Source organism: Podarcis raffonei, chromosome 1 (genome assembly GCF_027172205.1).
Source record: "Podarcis raffonei isolate rPodRaf1 chromosome 1, rPodRaf1.pri, whole genome shotgun sequence".
Taxonomy (NCBI): domain Eukaryota; kingdom Metazoa; phylum Chordata; class Lepidosauria; order Squamata; family Lacertidae; genus Podarcis; species Podarcis raffonei.
Window position 1 is genome coordinate 72,936,880 of NC_070602.1, and position 19,670 is coordinate 72,956,549.

At 45.5% G+C, this 19,670-nt stretch overlaps 1 protein-coding gene and 1 pseudogene across 3 annotated transcripts in view; one reads left to right on the top strand and one right to left on the bottom strand.

Moving 5' to 3' along the window:
• Positions 1–19,670, top strand: part of OSBPL5 (oxysterol binding protein like 5) — a 168,094-nt gene that overhangs the window by 58,148 nt on the left and 90,276 nt on the right. The gene's annotated exons all lie outside the window — the stretch shown is intronic.
• LOC128416194 (AP-1 complex subunit sigma-1A-like) lies at positions 15,267–16,049 on the bottom strand (annotated as a pseudogene).

Below are 19,670 nucleotides of genomic sequence, written 5' to 3' on the forward strand. Positions count from 1 at the left end.
GGGCTTAAGTGGAAGAAATTATGCGAGCTTTGAGTAATTCCCTTAAGCTCTTCTGAAACACTCAGCTCTGGCACAGACGTTCAACTGTGATCCGATGGGAGGTGTGTAAAGACTACACAGCTTTGCTGTAACATCGTGTCCTCCCAACTGCCCCAAGAGCGAACTCTGGGCCAGCGTGGGACTCCCTGTCTGGTATTTACTAATTCATCTGGCACCCATGAGTAGTTGTTATTGTTCCTGACGTTGTTGAGCATTTATTTCGAGAATGCACAAGGCTTAGGAGTAGACAAAGAGAAATATCAGCCTCTGCTGTTGAAGCGGAGTGCCCAAGTTCTTGGAAGCTGTAGCCTTTTGGAGACCCACTGCGTAACATTTTCTAAATGCCAAGCCTTATTGACTAGCAAATGCATTGCACTTGGTTCCGCGGAAAGGAGCGCTTTTATTTTTAGTGTCATCAATATAGCCTCAGCCCTCAAGCCTTAGGCACTGCTCTAAAAACGTTGTTGTTGTTTTTAAAGTAGAAAAATCATGCCCACCTAGAAATGGAGACAGTGGCAGTAACACCAAAATCCAAAGCGGTCACACTTTGCTCTTTTAGGCCCTGGGTAGACTTGCCACTTCCTTGGATTTTTAATAAAGACACTTAACATTTTTTCAAAGCCCGTCAAATACGTTGTCTCAATAATCATCTCAAGTTCCCTGTAAGTCAGGGCAGTATTAATACGCTCAAGGGCATCTGCTTTGTGTGCAGAAGAGCTTGGGCTCAATATCAGGCATTTCCAGGTAGGACTAGAAAGGTCCTCTCTCTGAAACCGGAGAGAGCAGCTGCCAGTCCGTGTAGACAGCACTGAGCTAGATGGACCAATGTTCTGAGTCCATCAGGCAGATTTTACCAGAGAGGCCTTAGGACTGATTCTGAGACACTCGTCTTATTTAGCTTTCTTTTTTAAAAACTGTGTGCTGTCGTCTTTTTTCATATTGAAGGTGCAATGTGATGAATATGCTCCCTATGATTTTGATACTTCATTGCCTGCTGACGATGATTTCGAGGCTTGAAGAATGGAGTAGAGAGCAGAGGTTCTGATTTAGTTTGCTCCCTTCTGTTTGACACTTGAACAAGAAATTCAGTCGTATCGCAAATGACTTGCCTATGCCTAGAGACCTATGCACAGGTAGGGGATAAGGGAGAAATTTGGTTTACATTTTAATGAGAAACTACCTAATTTGCACTTTCAGAACCATTAGATGAACCAAAACACAGTTATCCTTTGAAAGTCAGTTTTCTATGTTTTTTTAAAATTGTATATAAATATTGTTGTAAACTTCATTGATATTTTTAAAGTTATTGCAGTATATAAATAGTTCGTTATTAATATTATTATTATTAACCCAGTCAGATGGGTGGGGTACAGATAATAAATTATTATTTTTAAATAAATAAATAAATAAAAGAAGTTGCCTGTAGAAAACTGGCAATGAAACTCCCCTTTTTGAGAGTGTTGTAGTTTTTTTCTCCCCATTCTCTGCATTTTTTTTAAAAAATGTACCCGATAAATATTTTCCTACCAGAAACATTTCTGGATGTAGCCAACAGCCATAGGTAGCAGGTGGGTCAGATCCATGACTCTTCACAGTTAATGACCAGCTCTGCCAGATATTACAATGGCAGTTATGTACGTTGAGTAGGTAAACACATAACCTTCTGCTTTTCTAGGAGCACCTAAGTACTGCTTTTATTTTCTCTTTCTTCTCAGTTGGCTTATTTGAAATGTTTCCTGGTTCTTGGCTGAAAGCAATTCCTCCCTTTTGTCGAAGGAGTCCAATTCTGAGCACCTGCATTAGTTACATAAACTCTTGTTGCAGGTGCCCAGGGATCTATAACTGGGCAGACAAGCTGAGAAAATTGATCTACGCCCAGCTTTCTCCCTATCCTCTCTTGATCTGTTTAAATCACTTGTCTTCAGCTGGTAGGTTGGGACATGGAGGTTTCGTTCTGCAGTTCCAGTTGATAGGAGGAGGGCTTTCCTTGGGTGGAATGGGCAGACAGAGGGAGCTTTGTGCAGGTGGCGTTGTTGTGGGTGTGGCTTAGCAGGGCCCCTCCTCCTCATCCCGCTGCTGACAGCACCAGCTGCCTCTTATCAGGTGTCAAGAAATAGACAGCGGTATCAGTTGCTTGAGCAGTTGGCAGAACTTCATAGCCACAAGAGAAAGGGAAATAAAAGATTCAATTGCTTCCACTTTGTGTTAGGATTATTAGAAGACAATAGAATCATAGAGACTCAAAGTGTCATGTAGTCTCACTCCCTGCCATGCAGGACAAGAGTGCTGCTGGAATTCATTAAGGCTACCTTTTGTGCTTGTTTAAATGTTTCTGTTTCTCTGCTCCTGCTCTTGGATATCTTTCTTAAGCATCTTTAGGGAAGAATCATATTTAAAGGAAAGGAATCAAGGGTGCCCAATGGGTTGCCCTCCCATTAGATGTCAAGGAGATAAAAAACTATACAGTGGTACCTTGGGTTAAGTACTTAATTCGTTCCGGAGGTCCGTTCTTAACCTGAAACTGTTCTTAACCTGAAGCACCACTTTAGCTAATGGGGCCTCCTGCTGCTGCCGCGCCACCGGAGCACGATTTCTGTTCTCATCCTGAAGCAAAGTTCTTAACCCGAGGTACTATTTCTGGGTTAGCGGAGTCTGTAACCTGAAGCGTATGTAACCCGAGGTACCATTGTACAACTTTTAGAAGACACCTGAAGGCAGTCCTGTATGGAGGAGTTTTAATGTTTGATGTTTTACTATGTTTTTATTTTGGTTGAAAGCCGCCCAGAGTGCCTTGTGATATTAATGATTATTAGGATTAATATTACAAGGCATTTTTAATAGCCAATGAAGTGTAAAAACAGGTTGATACTTTGCACTTAAAAGAGGCAGGAAGCACATCAACCTTTTTCTGCTAGAAGCCCGAGAGAGAGAGAGAGAGAGAGAGAGAGAGAGAGAGAGAGAGCAATTCATTGCATCAGTTTTCACCACTCCCCCTGCTCTCAATAGATTTATGAACAACCAGAGGTCAACTCAGTGCTTTTTTTCTAGAAAAGTAGGTCCCGGTACTCATCATGAAGTTGTTACAGTAAAGTGCCACACTTTTTAACAACAACAAAAAAGAGGTACCAGTACTGCGTACCCTTGAGTACCGCCTGGGGAAGCCCTGGGTCTACTAGTATTTACACAGTTCCTTGGCTCCAATGTAGTCCCATTGTTCCTACCGGGAACAGTGTGTCATGGAATCATAAAGTTGGGTATACAAACTAAACTGGCATTAAAAAAGAAAACAAAAAACTTCCAGGATCGGGACTTTCCAGCATAGGGGCTGGAGGCTGCCAAACATCTTTGAATTCTAAATCAGAGGTTAGAGACGTTGCTCAGATCAGTAGGGAACACAGAGTACTCTCCTTTGTAAACACTCTTAGCATTTTCCTGACTCGTTTTGATTCGTGTTCCAAATTATTTTCCCCCCTCCCTTCGATCTTGGTTGCAAATGGAAGTAGCTTTAGAAACAGTATCGTGTTTGAGCTGCTGTGCCTGTTGATATTGCCCTAATATCCATCCCTCCAGTTCTGTGATGGGGGAGGGGGGATCCTTAACACCCTCAAGCCTCTCAATATGATAAACTGTTTTATGTGGCTGCAGTGCGGCGAGGAAGAGGACGAGACTAGAAGTGCCTTGGGAAACACAAATGGAAGCAATTTGAGCCAAAGCTGCTGCTGATACTTTGCACATCTCGCAAGCAAACTGATCATCACGATCTGTGATTTGTAGTCATTTTTTCTTGCAGGACCAGACTATTCACAAATGCAGCAATTAAACTCAGCCATCATCTGGCTGGATTTAATGCACACCTTTCCTTTTGCCTAGCCAAGTTTACTCTTTTGTGAGGAAGGTGTGATGTACATTTAATTAATGCATACATACTGTTGGGAATCTGAGGTGAGATACCCACGTAGCAGAAGTTGTCTCCAGTTCCAGTCACCACACAGAGAGACAGCTTAAGGTCCAAAATGGTTTACTGCCACACAAGATCAGGCTTCAGCAATGCAGTTCTGGATGCTGACACAGGCATACAGCTTGTTGGCTTTGCAGACACAGATATATACAGGTAGAACGTATTTCTGTTGCTCCAACGATTCAAGATGTAACCCGGCCTCTGATTCACAGACAGACTCATTGACTAAGGGTTCATTGCCACAGCAACTGGCTTGGCTGAATTTGCACCTGTTGGCTTATCTCATACATGGGGTGATTTGTGCCCAAGGAGAAATGAACCCCTTCATCCATGTCCAGTTCCTCCAACACATATGTGCCACATGCAGTATGCTTGCTGGAATCGGTGCAGTACAGGTGGGCAAGCGAAATGTAGATCTGCAACAAAGAGAGTGTTCAGATGTAATGCTAAGCCATGGTTTAGTGTTACATGAATAAGGTGCAGGCTCATGTGCTCCCCTCCCCTCTCATCTCCAAGCATAGTTGACCCGAAGAGAATCTGCTTTGCCTACAGAAGGCCCCAGCTTTAGTCTCCAGCATCTCCAGGCAAGGCTTGGAGCACCCCCCCACCTCCTGAAAGCCCAGGGGGGCAATTGCCAGTCACTGTAGACAGTACTGTGAGAGTTGGACCAATGGTCGTGACTCTTTTTAAGGAAGCTTTCTATGTTCTTAAGCAGAGATCAGAAGCTTGTTCTGATAATATCTCACTACTGTCAGCGTTTCGTTTATTCCTTTGTTTCTCAATTTTTCCTTCTTCCTCCAGCAGCAAAGCATACACTTTTTCTAGTAATCCTCTGGGTGGATTTAAATATCATCAAAGCATTTTCAAAGGCATCCAAGTTTCTATTAATCCTGGAATGCTTTTATATTAGAAGAAGGGAACAGATTGGACAACTCAACTACCAGAACAATGATAGCCTCAGCAGAAAGTCAAGGCACTGTATTACCAACATGTAACTAAGAAAAAACAAGTTTTGAAGGGCTGGGTGTAAATGCTTTAAGTAAAGTAATAGATCAAAATTGCCATTGCATCCCTAGGACTAGGGATAGACAAATCTGTCCATTTCGGTTTCTGATTTCCCCCCAGTTCTTTGTATTAGATGATCAACAATCTGATGATGTGGACTGGCACTTCTCAAGCAATCTGATGATGTGGGAAACCCACAATTCTCTGCCCCCTCAATGTGCCAGGGACCAGTACTGTATTTGGACCCTGAAGCATCCCACCCAACTTTGGCTGTGGTGGATTCGCCAGGGAGTGGCAGCTGATGGCTAGCAGACTGGTAGCAGTCTGTGGACCACCACTTAGAGTAGGCCTGATGTGGACAATACTGAGCTTAGATGTACCAGCGGTCAGTAGAATGCAGCTTCCTATGTATAAAGTAACAATAGAAGCTTGTACAACCCTAGACTCAGACACCATCAAAAAATGTGGCTGCAGTTCTTACTGGGTGACGGAGGTTAATGGGGATAAGAAAGTAGCAAACATTCTGCCTGATCATGGATGCTGCATCTACCGACATGGCTAGTCATGGAGCTGTGGACAGCAGAAGTTCTGCAGCTTTGTCTGGGTGGAAACCATGGGATCATCCTTGCTTCTCGGCCCCACCCTCATCAACAAAGCAGCTCAATTGTCCGCCAGAGTTGTGGGTTGGTGCAGTCTCTGTTGCTGATGCTTCTCCTGCACTCCTTAATATTTCCACTGAGATTGGCGGGTATTATATTGCTTGCTAGGTTACAATATTAACACAGCAAGCAATATAATATCCACAACACTGAGCAATGATTAAAGATTTTCCTCAGCAGATTTCGTTATTGCATTTAATCTCTGTAGTGATCACTCTGAGTAGGCTGGAATGAAGTCTGAGTGCGTGTTACTGCCTGTGGTCATATTTGTCTGATATTACACTGGCCCTTCTCTCTCTCTCTTTATTAACTCCACCTCAAAATTTAGGTTGCAAGCTCCTTTCGGGAGCTATCTTTCTTTCCTTCCTTTATGTTACTTCAGTAAAGCACCATGTGTGCTTGGCGGTATGATCTTACGATTGCTAACAATAATAAACAGCTTAGCGTATGTGATAACCATGGCCAATGGTCAAGGATGATGGAAGTTGCAGTACAAAACAGAGATCTCCAGGTTGGAGAGGACTAGCAGGGACAGCCCTATCGTTGGGCAGAGTGAGACGGAAACCCTAAGGTGGCAGATTTGGGGGCAACAGCAAGTGTTGGTAAGGTGCTGGAAGGCGGTTTGTCTGTGGCCCCCTAAGCTACCCTTTTGCTCTTAAGTGGAGGAGGCCCCATTACTAGTGTCAAAATAAGACTCAGCTGCCAAGCCAGTCAGCTTTTGTGTGGGAAATGGATGTGCCATCTTGCCCTTTGCCTCGGAAAGCCTGGTATATGATAATTTGCATTTTGACAGCAAATGCAACTGCTTATTCTGTTGCTGAGTTACAGCTTATGCAGATTCTCACTAATTTCCCACTTCCATTGTATTTTCTTTGGTATGTTTCATTGGCTACATTCAAGCATGCACCTCAAAATAATTGCTGAAACTTGCATGAGTTCATGCTGTTCTATGCTCCTTCTCTGTCTGTATTCAGCAAGAGAAATGTGATCTGTATCACTGAGACCTCCATGAGATCAGCACAGTTAAGGCAACACGGTGGTGTCCTCATTAGCCAGGTGTTTGACCTGCAAATTTGTACTTCCTGACATTCTCTGGTGCAGTTCCAACCACTAAATGGGGAAATGGCAATTGTTATTTGACCAGTGGGTCAAATAACTAGCAAACATTGCAGCTTATTCCCATTATGTGTGCTATCTGAGCCTGTGGGTGGAGGGTTTAGAAAACATTCAGCATCGAAATTTTAACATTGTGGAGGGCACAGCATCTGGAGGGCACCACGCTGGCTACCCCTAAGTTAAACGACTTCCTGCTCAGATTCCCTGCTGCATTAAAAGACCTAGATCCAAGAGGCATGGGGATATGAGGCTTATCTCAAGGTTGCTATGAATGCCTTGTGACATGGGCTCAAGGGGGAGAAATTCAGTTCTAGGAGGTATGAATTAGGGATAGATGGTTGAGTCTATTTCCAGTTCCTGTTTTGTATATGTCCATTTTGTCCCACTTCCGCCTCAATCTGCAAACTGAATTTTTTTAATCCACAGGTAAAATCCTATTAAGACACGTCTTTAAATACCATTGTATCTCACTGCACCCATTTATCCTAAAATGCATATTTTAACACATTTTGGTTTCTTCTTAATATTTATAGTTTCTTTCTTAATATTTATAATATTTATAGTTGAGAACTGTGTTGCAAAATTCAGTAGCATGCAAAATCCAAAGGATAATGGAATTCATGTGTTAATCTGGGAGGTGTGGATTGGGTCTCTTTGCACGGACATGGAGTTTCTCAAACATCCCTTGAGTGTAGAATTTATTGTACAAGCAGAGATTTAAATAGCTGCACCTGCTTAGTTTAAAGAACAAGAGACAGGGAGGGGCTATGCTCACGTTCTGTTGACATAGAGTGGGAAATACAGAAAAAGGACCTTACTATTTAGATTAAAGAAGGCAATGGGTAAAATGCCAATGGCTGCAAGCAGGTTATTAGCAAAGCTAGGTTCAGGAGAAAACCTTTGAATTCTTGTGGATGGAAATAAACTTTCTGGGTTCGATGCATGTGTAAGCACCTGCCTTCTGCCTCTAGTTTGGATTGAACAGATTGATCTACGTGCACGGATAGGCTGAGGTGTATTGGCTTATTTTCTTTTTGTCCCGTATTCTGTTAGTTACCAATAACGCAAGCATTGTCATTCTACAGCAGATCCTCCTCTCTAATCCTGCTACAAAGGAAGTTTGCGGCACCCTTTGCTTGTAAACTCTTCGGCTCAAAAGGAACTTTTGGAAGGCACATGGTACTGTAATGTATCTTTCTTCCAATATAAGGAATATATAGCAATGGGTCGTGGTACACATTTACACAATTTGTAGTCCCTGATAAGCAGTGGTGGGTTCCTGAGCTACAGTTTCTGCTGCGAAGACTTGCTGCAGTGGCTAAGGGTATGTGCCACCTGCTTTTATTTTTTATTTACTTATTGCATTTATATCCCACCTTTTTCTCCAAAAAGCTCCTGCCCACCCACCCCCCGACTGGCAATTAATCCCCACAACAGCCCTCTGAGGTAGGATAGCCTGAGAGGCAGTGATTGGCCTAAGGTCACCCTGTGAGCTTCATGGCCAAGTGGGGTTTGAACCCTGGTCTCCTAGACCCTAGTCCACACCTCTAACCACTACACAAGACTGGCTCTACTGAGAGCATTTGGTTTCCCTCTCAGGAAGCCTCGTTGTGTAAGCACCTATGCACCTATGGGAGTAGGCAACTGACAAGATGAAAACGGAAAGAGCATCTGGTTTGCTGTCAACAATTAAATGGTAATTCACCGAGTTCCAAAAAATGCAACCAAGACAGGCTTTCAGAAATGTTACCTTAAGACATGCAATTTAAAGAAATCACTCTCTGCAAATGCCTTCTCTGAGACTGCTGAATATTGCTCAGGTAGGCCCATTGATTTCAGAGTGGGCTTGGGAGTGACCCTGATGCAATTTCCCTTCAATTGTTTAAGTAAGTAGCGTATTAACAAATTACATATACATTTCCAAAAACCTGATGGCTTTTAAAAGTAATTTATGTGTAATGCTAATTCATTTCACTCTGGGGGTCAGAAATGTGGTTTGAGCTGCTGAGTTATGTCTATTACTTCTTGGATGAAAGCAGCCTCCTGAGGTGAGCTTATATTTGTCAAAGTGTGCGCAGAATGTTTATGGAGTGTAATTATAAGCTGCAGTGGAAAACTGAAATCCAGGATGTGAGCACTCAGCAAGCCACCAGCCGTCGTCGTATATTGAATTCTTGACAGTGTAGATCAACAAAATGTCCATGTCCTCCATTAACTTCATAGGGGACTGACATCTTTCAGCAGCTGAGATTTTGGAAAGCTTGAATGGGAGCTGGGGAATGATTGAGAATATAAAAGCATTGGTGTGGGTGGAGTTGCTTGATGGAAGGATACTAGTGGCAAAACATTATCAAGAGTTTAGCCATTAAATGTGGTTAGGAAAAAAGATTTCTCTAGAAACTATCTTGGAAAACATTGTTTGTTTGTTTGTTTCCATCCCACTTACCAACCACTCACTGTGAAATAAAATAACAATAGCACTGAGAAATGAAGTAACAATAGAAACACTAGTAAAACAATTTCATATATAAGAACAATTTCAACTCCAATACAGATCAGGATAAAAGTATCCACTTAAAAGAGAACTACAATTCTCAGAGTGGTTTAACAGTCAATCCCTCTTCCAGAAAGACTATTTCAGACATCATGCTTTCTGATCTTCCCAGTCATAGTTTTGAAGATTAGAAATGTGGTTCTGGTTTTTGTGTTCTCATCACCCCGTCCCTCTTCTCATCTCACTCATTTTCCACCCCTGTTCCATGTGATCCTAGTTTTTCTGAATCTGATATATGGGTGGCACCAGCTAGGATTGTCTCTGAACCATGGTTTGAAGTTGGCTTGCGAAACATGTTGTTTTCTAATTTGTCTGGTGCTAACTCTGATTATTGTGAACTCTGGTTATTATAGCCAATCATAAAATGAAAGGGGAGATCCATGTGTAAGGAGAGAGCCTAGGAGCCAGCAACAAATCCTCTATCTTCAAACCATGATTTTTATATTAGGAAATAGTGACATTTAAATTAAACCTTTTATAGCCCTGAATAGGTCCAGAATATCTTCAGCTAATTTTAACCATGTCTGTACCGTCTATTTTTATTGCAGTAAACAGTAGAAAAACCACACTTGGTTTTCTTGCTGCTCAGCTGTGTGTTTAAAAACTTAAGCTAGTATGAATGCCACTGGGGCAAAAATCTTTCACATTATAGGTGGGAATGAAAAGAAGGGGATAGGGAACTGCTATTAGAGCTACCGTATTTTTCGCTCTATAGGACGCACTTTTTCCCCTCCAAAAATGAAGGGGAAATGTGTGTGCGTCCTATGGAGCGAATGCAGGCTCCCTGGCTTCAGCGATAGCAAGGCAAAGCCTCCAAAGCCTGCGCTCCGGAGGCTTTGCGTTGCTTCCGCTGAAGCCAGGAGAGTCTGCTCTTTGAGGCTGGCGGTGGGGAAAGCAGCGCTTCCCCCATCGCCAGCCCCAGAGCATGGGGGGCAGCAGGAAGGCGTGCGACGCCTTCCCGCTACTCTCCAACCCGGGTTTGAGGCTGGCGGTGGGGAAAGCAGCGCTTCCCCCATCGCCAGCCCCAGAGATTGGGGGGCAGCGGGAAGGCAGCGATGCCTTCCCGCTACTCTCCAACCTGGGTTTGAGGCTGGCGGGGAAAGCAGCGCTTCCCCCATCGCCAGCCCCAGAGATTGGGGGGCAGCGGGAAGGCAGCGATGCCTTCCCGCTACTCTCCAACCCGGGTTTGAGGCTGGCGGTGGGGAAAGCAGCGCTTCCCCCATCGCCAGCCCCAGAGATTGGGGGGCAGCGGGAAGGCAGCGATTCCTTCCCGCTACTCTCCAACCCGGGTTTGAGGCTGGCGGTGGGGAAAGCAGCGCTTCCCCCATCGCCAGCCCCAGAGATTGGGGGGCAGCGGGAAGGCAGCGATGCCTTCCCGCTACTCTCCAACCCGGGTTTGAGGCTGGCGGTGGGGAAAGCAGCGCTTCCCCCATCGCCAGCCCCAGAGATTGGGGGGCAGCGGGAAGGCAGCGATGCCTTCCCGCTACTCTCCAACCCGGGTTGGAGGCTGGCGGTGGGGAAAGCAGGGCTTCCCCCATCGCCAGCCCCAGAGGATGGGGGGCAGCAGGAAGGCGCGCAACGCCTTCCCGCTACTCTCCAACCCGGGTTTGAGGCTGGCGGTGGGGAAAGCAGCGCTTCCCCCATCGCCAGCCCCAGAGGATGGGGGGCAGCAGGAAGGCGCGCAACGCCTTCCCGCTACTCTCCAACCCGGCTTCGAGGCTGGCGGTGGGGAAAAAAGCGCTTCCCCCATCGCCAGCCCCAGAGATTGGGGGGCAGCGGGAAGGCGTGCGACGCCTTCCCGCTACTCTCCAACCCTCCTGTGGGCTTTTGGGGGAGATGGGGGAATTCCCCCACCTCCCGCAAAAGCAGGCAAAAGCCAGGCGCTCTTTAAAGGGGCTCCGTGGCTTCTGCTGGCTTTTCTAGGAGGTGGGGGAATTCCCCCACCTCCTAGAAAAGCCCGCAGGAGCCGCACAGCCTTTAAAGAGCGAGCCGTTTCAGTCCCTTCTCCCTCCTGGTCGAAAAGCCCGCAGGAGTCACGCGGGGCTCCTGTGGGCTTTTGCGGGAGGTGGGGGAATTCTGCCACCTCCCGCAAAAGCAGGGAGAAGGTCTTGGAGTAGCGCACAGGCTGCGTGCAGCCTGTCCACTGCTCCCAGAGCTGGGGGGGGGGAATCATATTTTTTCCTTGATTTCCCCCCCTGAAAACTACGTGCGTCCTATGGTCCGGTGCGTCCAATCGTGCGAAAAATACGGTAAATGCCAGAAAATATGTGTGGGGTTTGGTGCATGCTGTTTTTGATCATATGTTCTATGTATAGCAATTCCGTGGGTTATGTTGTTCCGGGAGCATAAAGCATACTTCATATTTCAAAACTGACAAAGATGACTGGTTCTAGGGAAGCCCATTAGTCATGCCTGTGAGTGAAGTCTTAAAGGCACTTACTGGAGAGTAACTTCTACTGAACTCAGCAGGGCTTGCTTCTGAGTAAGTACATTTGTAATCACGCTGTGCATATAAGCAGGTCTATTTTTTACCTTACCATGATAGGGAGAATTTTCTAAGCATTAATCTCCATTTCCTTTTCCTGTGCAGGGTGATGATAGCTTATTGTAAATATATTAGTATATGTTTGTCACATTTTTGTAAGGTAAAGCATGGCTTTCTGAGTCAACGTAACTGAATCCCAACAACTGCTTGGTTCCATCAGTTGTTTCATTCAGAATCAGTTTCGTCTTCCTCTGCATTGTTGGTGCGGCTCACTTGCTCGCATGTGGCATTCTGAACTTATTGCTTGCCCTACAGGCTGAATTCCATCCAAATCTAAACGAAGGAAAGGAAAATAATTTGACAGTTTAATTTAGAATAAGGGGAAATTATCAGAGCTGTTAATGCCCAAGCAGGATCTGAACAAAGATTTGAAGCTAAGTATCTCATTTAATACACACACAGAGTGAAAATACACAAAAATGTACTGTCCCACATGACTGTGCATCAAAGAAAAGCTTCAGCAATTCTCTTGACACAGAGTGGTTCATTACAAGTTGAGTAAACTGAAAACCTCTTTACCAGGAGTATTTGGTGTACTCTGGGGTGGACCACGAGGATTCGAATAAATGAACTTCGGGTTGTTTTCTTTCAGGGCCTTTGGCCATGATAGGAGGAGGAAGGAAGCTGGGGGGTGGAAGGAAAGCCCCAACCAGTCAGTCATTCCGGGATGCCTGTGGACCACATGTGCGGTTTTGTGGCTGACATTCTCTGCAGAGTCTTTTGGTTCAATGCATATGCCAGTTAGGAGATGGCAAGCCTGAGGTCCACTTCACATAGCCTTTGTGCTTGCTGTGAATTCCCCTGTGCTTCATTCAGTAAGCTTACCAAATGTCCCCATTTCCCGGCGACAGTGCCCAGATTTACAAATCAGTCCCCTGACAAAATCCTATCATTCCAACTCATTTCAATGAAGTGTCCCCAGATTCATTGAAAAAAATCTGGTAACCTTATCATACATCAATGATGTGAACGATGGATGCACAGCCTTAAAACACCTATGTGTGCATGGCGGGCAGCCTTGATTGGAGCATGGCCTCCACCCTGTCCACATCGGTTTGAAAGAACTTGTGCTCATTGCTCACATTTTTAAGTGTTTGCTTTGTAAAATATGAAGCACCCCTGTTTCTGCCCTTGCTCTGTCAACTGTACTGGATGTTTTCATGCATGAAGCTTAAAGGCGACTCATGTTTCAGTCAGTTAGGAATGCAAATGTGAACCCAGCCCTAGCCAGGATAGCCACTTTTCTCTGCAGATACCTATCCTCTAGTTTATGCTCTGTGCTGGCAATAATCAAACATGTGCATAAAGATGAAGAGTCGTTCAAAGTCAGCTGAAGCCTCTCTTATGATACCCAGATTCATACCAGTGGAATGAAAGGCTTTACACAGATTACAAGGAGTTGCTGTAGCACATTCAAGGCCAAATATCCTGTGCTTCTTGCCCTTGGGAAATGCTTGGTAGTGTTTGTATCAGCTATATTTCTTCTGCTGTTTGTGCCCATCTTGAAGAGTGAGTGCATACTGTATCCAAAACGGAACACTGAGCATGCCTTATTTCACCGAATATTTACAGTGTCCCTACCTCCTCGCAGTCCTTCCTTATGCTGTGTGCAACCTGTGGGATAGGTTTTAACAGGCAGGAGAGGATATATTCATGGCAATTTATCCCTCCAGGTGCCCACATGTGTGGGTTGAACTGAGTTTCAAAAACATAGCAATCAGGCTGTAAAACCTTGTTTTGAGCAAGTTCAGCTGTGAAGTAAGCTGGCTCCCTTTTCTTACCCCTCTTAATCAAGCAACAAACTGGAAAGTAAGCATAAAATACGATTTAAGTGCATATAATCATGTATTGGTTCACAGCAATGTTAGGCATAAAAACTATGCAGACAAAATACTTTATATACAGCGGTACCACTGGTTGCAAACGGGATCCATTCCGGAGGCCCGTTCGCAACATGAAAAGAAGGCAACCCGCAGCGGCATGTCTGTGCACACGCGGGTTGTGATTCGCCGCTTCTGCACATGCGCGTAACATCATTTTGCACGTCTGCGCGTGCGCGAGCTGCAAAACCCAGAAATAACCCTTTCCAGTACTTCCAGGTCGCCACAGGACGTAACCCGAAAGAACATAACATGAAGCGGATGTAACATGAGGTATGACTATACTGTAAATATAACCAGCTTCAGGCATGTACTCAAAACTGGAGCAAGTGGAGGAAATGTTTACCTCCATGATTGCTCAAAGGAAGAGAGAGAGAGAGAGAGAGAGAGAGAGAGAGAGAGAGAGAGGAACAGGAAGTATTGTATGCTCCTCCCTTTCCAGGAGAGGAGGGGAAATGACATCACATGGAACCCTCTCTACCAGTTGTATTTGTATGGTCTGAGTATTTGCCTATCAGCAGTACAGCTCTGTGGACTTTGCCCCTTCTCTTGCTATCTACCAAGAACAGACATTTGTTAAGTTTGGCTGCTCATCACCCACACAGCCTTCCTCGGGTCCTGCCCATTTTGCCTGCAGGGTGCAACGTGGTTCGTTGCAAGTTTCACTTTCAACTTATGTCACCAGCCAAGTCAACCTGTTTTGCTCCCCCCCCCCCATCGATAGCTGTTGGCCCCCTCACACACAAATCCCTATTCCACTTGCATTCTAAAGACGTTTCCTTTGCTGGGAACAAACTGTTTTTCAAGGCTTCTTTCTCATCTTCTTGGAATCAAGGGCTCTGAATGGGGGCACCGTGGGGGAACCTCTTGTGGTGAGAGTGAGTCACAATTCAAACAAAACATGCTGCCTTTTCCACGGGTGTGAGCAGTGTTTCCAAATCAGAACTAAACCATCTTCAAGTGTGACAAAGCATGTTGGAGGCGTGGGGCCCTGGGTGCCGTCCCCAAGCTTGCCCCATTGATGTTCCCACTCGCAGGGATATATCTGTCTGCATTTTGATAAGCGTGCATCCATGTCCCCTTCAGCTCTCCCCCCCCCACTTCATTCCAAAACAAGAGAAGACACTTGCGCATACGCCTTGGGTCTGGAAAGATCATGCCTTATTGGAAAGGGACTGGGGCGAGTGGAGGGGGGAGGGAATACAGGCACCCAAAGTTTAGGGGGCGGGGGGATGGCTTCTGGTCTTCCAAACAGCAGGCTCCTCCAAATCTCTGGCTACCTGCGTCCATGTGCCCCACATGCAAAAAGAAGGAGATGGAGGGAAGAAGGTAGAGGCGCTGCCGCCACCTCCTCCTCTGGGGTCTGTCACATGCTGCCCAGGTGAGTCACAGGTTTGGAAGCAGCAGGAAGTGCCACGTTGCTGGTGTGAACAGATTGGGGGGTGCTGGGGGGGCGGTAGGAGACGTAGGAGAGTTTGGAGGGGCACAGAAAAAAGCCCAGAGAAAAGATGGAGAATGGAGATAATTCAGTGCCCCTGAATGCCATGCTGCTCTCTCTCTCCCCCCCCCAAACAGGCTGGGGCAAAATGCCTCCTTGCCCCCCCCAACACTCTGACGCAGTGCACCCCACCCCCACCCCGAGCTGCTGGTTCAGTATTTACATCATGCGGTTTGCAGATTCCTTGGGCAGGAGGCCGGCTGCAGAGCTCGCGTGGCCACCACAGGCTCTCACCCCTACTGCGTGGGGGGCAAAGGTGTGCGAGGGGCAGTGGCGGGGGCAAGGGGGGAAGCCGGCTCACAATCCCAAGTCTATGCCAAGCCCATCTCCTCCAAAACGCTCTGGGGCGACTCATCCTCCTCCTGCAAGAGGGCCGCCTGCTCAGTGGCTTTGTGGACGCTTTTCTTGGAGGTGTCCTGAACCTCTCCCACCATCAGGAACTCGTCCAGGATGAAGTAGGCCTTCTCGAAGTTGGAGATGATGTCCAGCTCACACACGTATTTGTATTTGTCCAGCAGCTCCACGTATTGATGGATGAGCTCCAAAGTGATGAGTTTGTTGCCTTGACCACAGAAATACAAGCTGGCCTACCTTTTATAGACCACCTTGAGGTCCCTCCACTCCAGGAAGCTGCACATCTTGGGCTTCCGCTCCAGGACCACCTTCATGAGCTCTCTCACCTTCTTCTTCTTGCCCTTGTCTGACGTGGCCAAGTACCACTTCTGAAGGCGCAGTTTGCCCTGGCGGCTGAAGAGCAGCATGAAGCACATCATGTCAGCGCCCGTCCGTGGCGGGCTGTTCCAGGCGGCCCCTGCAGCCCCCCAGCTCCCCCTTCAGCTCTTGATGCTCAGTGTGACAAAGTTGAAGGAGCGGGTGGGGATGATGCATGTGTCCCCAAATCTCGCACCTGCGTAGAACTTTTCAGTGCCCACAGGAGCAGCTGGTGGGGTGGGCTGTGGAGTGGGCCTCCCGCCTGCTACGTGGCTGCCGTTTACCTGGATGATACAGGGGTGGGGCGACAGTGTGGAATCACAGGTGGGAAAGCCTCACCACCTTTCCCCTCACCTGCTGAGCAATAGCTATGCTGCTGCCAGGAGGCTGACATAGGTGCAGAACCCCCCACTGAACACATGAGGAATGTATGTGCTGTAGAAAGAAAGGCAATATGGCTCTTGGGCTACATTGCAGCTCTTGTCAGAATCTTTGCAAGACCTGGATATCTCCAAGAAAACAAAACCCTACCTGCTCCCCACAGCTTTTACAGGTGCTTTAACCCAATGTTTTTTCTCAGTTCCGATCTTCTGCAGCTAAGAATAAGCATTTCAAAATACTGTAACAGAATTGTTGGATTAGAGCAGCTTGTTCACAGCTTAGTGCCTGCTCTGCCCATATGTAATACCTGCTCTGCCCAAAATGAGTAATTTGAAACAATGTTTGTGTTAGTAGCTTCCCTTTGACTTAGGCTAGATGCCCACTCTTACATACCTAATTGCAATTCTTACATTATCTGTGGCATGTTAATATGTTGAGAATAAGAGACCCTTGGGGAAAGGTTTATGGGAAAGTCCGAATTTGGCTGCAAAATTTGTACGCAGTTCAGGTTTTCACAGGGTGCAGGTGGTCTCTGAAAGCAAAAATGATCTGGGTAGGGAATGCTACAACCACCTATAATTTGATTTTACATCTTTGGGTTGCGGCGAGAACAGAAAGTTCAGAATGTGCCTGCTGATATAATCACATCATGGCCAGGAGCTTGCTGTTATGGAAATTTTAATAAGGAAGAATGCAGAGAAATACATTTGTAACAAGATGGCATTCTTATTTGGGGGAGAAGAAATGAAAATGAGCGTGGCTGTGAATGTACTGCTCTTGATGTGGAAAGGATTTGATTGATCACATGGATTTAAAATGGGATGAAGATGCCATCCAAGTGTGCTGCAGCTGTGAAAAAAAAGGACTTCCATGCTAGGAAAGGGATTGAGAATTTAAAAAGGCCAATGTTATAATGTCATTATGCAAATGTATGATGGAGTGCTGTGTTCCGCGAGGGCCACCTTGCCTCAAACAGGATGTTGTAGAGCTGGAAAAGGTTCAGAAAGCGGCAACTCAAATGGTCAAGGGCTTATACCTTTCCAGTTTTTTGGGGGGTGGGGAATGAGTAAGAGAGGACATGATAGAGGTGTACAAGATTATGTATGATGCTCAGAGAGGAGGTGGAGGGAACTTTCTGTTAGAATTCCTGCTCCATGACTGCAGTCATGGGATTTTTGTCTATCACATGACGGTGTATGTTTTGACTCCACAAAGTGGGAAGTGACAGAGACAGGATGTTTATGTTGCTGTGTTCTGTGAAGTGGGACTATTGTCCTTTGTTTTTTCTCTTTGCTGTCTGATGCTAGAGAGAGAGGGAGCCATGTTGCAGTGCTCCGTGTGTGTTTATATGTAAATAAAGTAGATTAGCCAAAATGCTGAGTTGCTGAGGTCTGTCACATGAACTGCGCATGCCTAAGTGTGCCGATGTCTGTTGGCATCAGTCGCTGTGATGTTCGGGCTGAAGAAAGCTTATGAAGCTCCCGAACGATTGACCAGGAGGGAGAGAACATTCCAGTCGGGCATGTGTCTCTGCCAGGGTCCTACTCAAGCTGAGCTCCTGACACTTTCCTCCTTTGAACATAATACCCAAGACCACTCGAAGAACCTGAATGTTGGAAGATTGAGAATAGAAAAAGAAAAGTGCTTCTTCACCCAGCCCATATGGAATTTGCTTCCACAAGAGGTAGCAATGGCCACGAACTTGGAGGATGAAGCTGTCATTTGCTATTAGCCATGATAGCTATGCTGTACCTCCACAGTCAGAGTCAACATGCCTCTGGGTACCAGCTGATGGGGAGCACTAGTGGGGAGAAGGCTCTTGTGCTCAGATCCTACTTGTGGGCTTCCCACAGGCATCTGATTGGCCTCTGTGAGAACTGGACAATGCTGGACAAGGTGGGCATTCTGCTTTCTGATGCAGCAGAGTTCTTTGTATGTTCTTTGCCTATTTTTCTGGATTTTTTAAAAAATAAAACAAAAGAAAAGTGCTAATATGTTCTAATGTCATTAGTATCTCGACAATCCCCTTTCTCTTTTTGTTCTCTCCATAGTAATAATTATCTTTGAGAGTAGCCAAATAGTAGATTATCATGGAGAGAACAAAAAACAAAAAAGATGGTGAGATACCACATTATAATTTGGATTCAAATCCTAACACAAAGACTTAATAACCCCCCACCCAATTCTATAATTCCCTTCCCCTACCCTCTCTCTCTCTCTCTCTCCCTGTCTGCAACATAATTGCAAAATTCAACCATTCAATGGAATGCTATTGTTTTAAAATATGAGATCAACATAAAAACATCATCTCTACGCACTTTGGTCATAAAGAATGAATGTTCACAAAATCTAAGCAGTGAGCTCATAGGGAGGTTTCACAATCCAGATAGCTGTAAATGTAACTGACTCGTTCAAGCAAGGAGAATGTAAATGCTGGAAAAGACTCTCTGGGCAAAGAAACCCCATTCTAGTGATATACTGACGTTTCCTTTTCAGAATATTTAATTTCAGCCTGCAATATGATTTACACAGGGACTTTGGTTTGTTGGTTTGGTTTTTCCACTTATTTCAGCAGGGCCATGTTTAGTGTAGAAATTACAGATACCACTACAGGGCTTGAGATGAAGAGACAAATCCAGCTTTTTCTTTTAATAAATCACAGAATAATAATAATAATAATAATAATAATCATTTGTTATTTATACTCTGCCCATCTGGCTGAGTTTCCCCAGCCACTCTGTGCGGCTCCCAATTGAGTGTTCAAAACAATACAGCATTAAATATTTAAAACTTCCCTAAACAGGGCTGCCTTCAGATGTCTTTTAAAAATACGATAGCTGCTTATTTCCTTGACATCTCATGGGAGGGCATTCCACAGGGCAGGCGCCACTACCAAGAAGGCCCTCTGTCTGGTTCCCTGTAACCTCACTTCTCGCAAGGAGGGAACCGCCAGAAGGCCCTCGGCTCTGGATCTCAGTGTCAGGGCTGAATGATGGTTTAACAACACATGGCGGCCAATCTGAAATATTTGTGGGATCTCAAAATATACATTATTGTTTGGCAGCATGTTGCCCAGCTGCCACTGTATCATAAATAATAACATTAGTATTTATTTCAGGAAGTTTCAAATATTTGATGTTTTATTATGTTTTTATATGTGTTGGAAGCCACCCATGGTGGCTGGGGCAACCTTAGCCAGGTGGCTGGGGCAGCATTATTATTATTATTATTATTATTATTATTATTATTATTATTATTAAGCTCCTCCCCCTGCCGTTGACCTCATTGAAAAGCTTTGAACTGCTGACACACAGAAAGTCAACA